The sequence below is a fragment of the Amblyomma americanum genome, chromosome 1, assembly GCF_052857255.1.
Source record: "Amblyomma americanum isolate KBUSLIRL-KWMA chromosome 1, ASM5285725v1, whole genome shotgun sequence".
Lineage (NCBI taxonomy): Eukaryota > Metazoa > Arthropoda > Arachnida > Ixodida > Ixodidae > Amblyomma > Amblyomma americanum.
In genome coordinates this window covers 124,060,939-124,065,527 of record NC_135497.1, presented here as the reverse complement: position 1 = coordinate 124,065,527, position 4,589 = coordinate 124,060,939, and the positions used below count along the sequence as shown (strand labels likewise).

The window sequence follows — 4,589 nt, the reverse complement described above, 5'->3', positions numbered from 1 at the left end:
TTATCTATGCAGACGATTGCACCATATACGTGGAAGGAAAGGATTTGGGAAGCATTTTAAGACAGGCAAGCTCTGTGTGTTGTAGCCTTCAAGATTGGTCTGAAAGAATAACCTAGTGCTAAATGAATCTAAAACAAAATGTGTTCTTTTTAGTGCAGCAGGGTTTCAAACAAATGTGGCTGGAAACATTACTTTAGGCCCCTACTCAATCACAGTCGAAAAACACGTTAAAACTTTAGGAGTAATTTTCTCAGAAAACACGTCCTGGAATGAACATATTAACGCTATGTGTACAAAAAATCGCAAATCAGTTGGAGTGCGTAACAGAACCCGGCATTCACTTGCTGTCGGCATAAAAAAACTCATATACCATTCTCTTTTCCATTCTCATCTCTGTTACTGTGTGTCAGTTTGGGGAAATACGACGTCCCAAAACCTGCATAAACTGACTATTTTACAAAAGAAAGCAGTACGAGCCATACAAAATGCACATTTTCTTGAACATACGAAAGGATTTTTTCAGACACTTAAAATACCTAAAGTGGCAGACGTGTATAATAACAAACTACTATAAAAGTGCAGTCCATGGAAAACTGGACTCATTTTTACCAAATGCCAACCTCAAACGCTCCCACTACGTGTACCCATATAGACACCAACCCCCATGGCAAATACCATTCTCACGCACAGAGTACGGTCGGCAACGGGCAAGTTGTACTCTACCTAAACTAATAAACTACTTTGATCAACTAGGTATCGATATATTTACACTAAATAATCGGCGCCTTACAGAATTATTCTTGTACGTAATATGCATCACATTTTACTAGACAAAAATGAATGAAATATTCAATTACAAGTGCAATCGTGTTTTTCTGTGTCTCTTGTGTACTGCATGCATGTGCCTTCCAAGATTTACATATTTGATAACCATGTGCTATTTCGTCACAGTTTTCTGTTCAACATATGTTATCACAAATGACAGATCTGAGTGGTATTTCTGTCTTTGTAACTCTTGATCAGCATCGATTACATGCTTTTTTTCTTTTGTTATCAGTGTGTGTGCATGCGCGTTTTTTTTTTACATTTACTATAGCCTGTCGCTGCTCGAGGGGCTGACGGGGCTTTTGTCAAGCTGCGAAACTTGCAGCTTTTTCTCCGCCGCCCTTTTTCACCACCTGTACACTTTGTTGGTGAAATAAATGCTCGTTGATTGATTGAAAGTGGGGCGAGCGCTGCAAGCATTTAATAATTCAGATTCTGCAGCGCGCAGAAAGAGTAAGCCATCAGTATCAGCATCATCGCGCATTATCTCACAGCCCGCTCTTTAGTTTTCGCTCAATAATAAATGAAAATATTGCCACAGATTTGCGCTGTGTTCACTACTGGTGGCTGACGGATGGCCTGGCCCTAACTGGTGACGCAACGGGAAACACGGGAAGCTCAGAGTGTGATGCTATGAAGAACGCCTGACGGAAGTGGACGATAAAATGTTGTCAACACAAGGGTGCAAGTTCAAGATTAAAGATTGGCAAAAACTGTAAAGGTCAGTGTAATTTGTATTTAAAGAAAATTCGCAGATTTATAGATAATACCGTTAAATTTGACAGATAGCTTAGATAAATGCAAAGAAAAATGTCGAGCATGGTGGCATCTCCCAACACAAAGGGACGCTCCATCCATCCATCCATCCATCCATCCATCCATCCATCCATCCATCCATCCATCCATCCATCCATCCATCCATCCATCCTTCCATCCATCCATCCATCCATCCATCCATCCATCCATCCATCCATCCATCCATCCATCCATCCATCCATCCATCCATCCATCCATCCTTCCTTCCATCCATCCATCCATCCATCCATCCATCCATCCATCCATCCATCCATCCATCCATCCATCCTTCCTTCCATCCATCCATCCATCCATCCATCCATCCATCCATCCATCCTTCCTTCCATCCATCCATCCATCCATCCATCCATCCATCCATCCATCCATCCATCCATCCATCCATCCATCCATCCATCCATCCATCCTTCCTTCCATCCATCCATCCATCCATCCATCCATCCATCCATCCATCCATCCATCCATCCATCCATCCATCCATCCATCCATCCGTTGCAAATGGTACGACCGCAATATCATCATCATGCGGATAAATGGCGTGATTGCTTGTCTGTTGATTTTAGCAAAAAAGAAATTAAATCTTAAGTAGAGACAGGTGACTAGAACTTTCATGATTTAGTCATCGCATGACCGGTTTACGCTGCCGCAGCGAAAGTCGTTCCTCTGATCTGCCCTACATGAATATCTGATTTGCCCTTCAACTTTCAGCGCAGCCTATTGCTCCTGAATAAATAAAATGTGATCTGTCGCATCAAACCAATACACTTTAGTCCCTATATACCCGGTTTTTGCAGTGCCACGTCATGTTCAGCGTTTCGTGTCAGCGCTGTATGCCGGACCTCTATACCATCACTAAAATAGAGAGTTTAACACCGTCGTGCGGTAAATACGCTAACTACGGTAATTGTGACCATAAGGCGAACACGGCTAAGCAAGCACTGCAACAGCAGCAACGGCAACGTATAGTACACGTTACCGTATTTGCCGTACTCGCCGTACAGCTGTGCTAAATCTCTCCAATGTCGGGTTGCTAAAGGCCTATAGGCTTAGATGTTAATATGGAGCTGTCTCACCGAGGCAATAGAAAACTACATACCCATATACACTGCATACTTTAAGTGTTCTCATATCAACCTGTAATTCCGCTCGTTAAAAACGAATATCTGTCTTCTGAGGCAGCTTGAACAAGTCGCATTGCGAAGCGAAAAATTCCCTCGCCTGATTGTCAGCACAAACGATGAAAGACGAAATAGGGACGCAGAGCACTTGGCGTCTGCCTTCGCTTTCAGGGGTTTCGGTTAGAGTCCATAGATGTTCACACTCCAGGGACGGCGTGTGTATATATATATATATATATATATATATATATATATATATATATATATATATATATATATATATATATATATATATATATACTATATATATATATATATATATATATATATAAATATATATATATATATATATATATATATATATATATATATATATATATATATATATATATATATATATATATATACACACTCTCAACACTCTCAACACTCTCAAGGCTCGCTTACACCCAGTAAACATAAATACCCACGAGAGCAGCAGATTGGACCGCCGTCGCCGTAGCTCAGTTGGTAAGAGCACCGGACGCGATATTCGGAGGTCGTGGGTTCGGATCCCACCGGCGGCATGGTTGTTTTTTCTGCTGCTTTATAAGTAATTTTCTTTAAGCGATTTATTAATCTAAGTATTATTATCCCACTGATAAGCATAACACATTAATAATAATAAAAAAATAAAAAAATTAACGTTCCCCTATGCACCTTGGTTTCGGTGACTGTTGGCTCCCTTCATAAATTTGTCAAACGGGCCCCTCATTTCCTTTAACTTGTCTGCGAATAGCTTAACGAGGGTCTCGGTTCTGGCAGTCTTGATGCCGTAGGTAGCATAAGAGGGCTCTCGCACAGTTTCCGCCCTCACCGTTATATGACGTTCTACGTCACGCTCGCGGTATTACAGGACGTGCTACGTCCGCCGCTATGGTCGAGGGTGGCGCTGGTGAACACTCTCAAGGCTCGCTTACACCCAGTAAACATAAATACCCACGAGAGCAGCAGATTGGACAGCCGTCGCCGTAGCTCAGTTGGTAAGAGCACCGGACGAGATATTCGGAGGTCGTGGGTTCGGATCCCACCGGCGGCATGGTTGTTTTTTCTGCTGCTTTTTTTTTCTTTAAGCGATTTATTAATCTAAGTATTATTATCCCACTGATAAGCATAACACATTAATAATAATAAAAAAATAAAAAAAATTAACGTTCCCCTATGCACCTTGGTTTCGGTGACTGTTGGCTCCCTTCATATATATATATATATATATATATATATATATATATATATATATATGTCGAGGGCAAAGTTTAAGCGACCGCCGCTCGACGAGGTATATACGACACTCCACCGTGTGGAACTTAACTCGCCGTTCCATCTCCGCGAGCGTGTGCGCAACTGCATCTGACAGGGAAAAGCCAAGTGCGCGCTGGGGTCAAGGGCACCCGCACGAGAAGGAAAGCAAGAACCGCAGGTTGTCGCACAAACCTGGAAGAGCGCCACGCTTCCCGGGCATGTGGCGCGTCCTTTCCCCGAGAACGGCGCGAACAAGTGCACATTGACGCTACATTGAGTAATTTCACCGATGCTCAGATTAAGGCTCCAGTATTCGAAATTGAGAGGAAGGTGTGTGACAGAGGCGGTAATCCGCAAAACAATAGAGACATTAAGAGAAACCCCAAAATAAAATGTGCAGAATGCAGGTAAATCCCTTCGCAGCAATTTTTATTTAATGCATGGTATACAGAAGCGCGACGGCGAGAAGCCAGAAGCTGAATGTTACCTTCCGTGCCGCCGCGGTGGCTCAGTGGTCATGGCGCTCGGCTGCTGCCCCGAAAGATGCGGGTT

At 42.6% G+C, this 4,589-nt stretch overlaps 1 non-coding gene across 1 annotated transcript; it reads left to right on the top strand.

The window, feature by feature from the left end:
* The first annotated feature begins 3,760 nt into the window (after positions 1–3,760).
* TRNAS-AGA (transfer RNA serine (anticodon AGA)) lies at positions 3,761–3,834 on the top strand. Its single transcript has one exon. It is a non-coding gene; the product is annotated as a tRNA-Ser (tRNA).
* Positions 3,835–4,589: the final 755 nt, after the last annotated feature.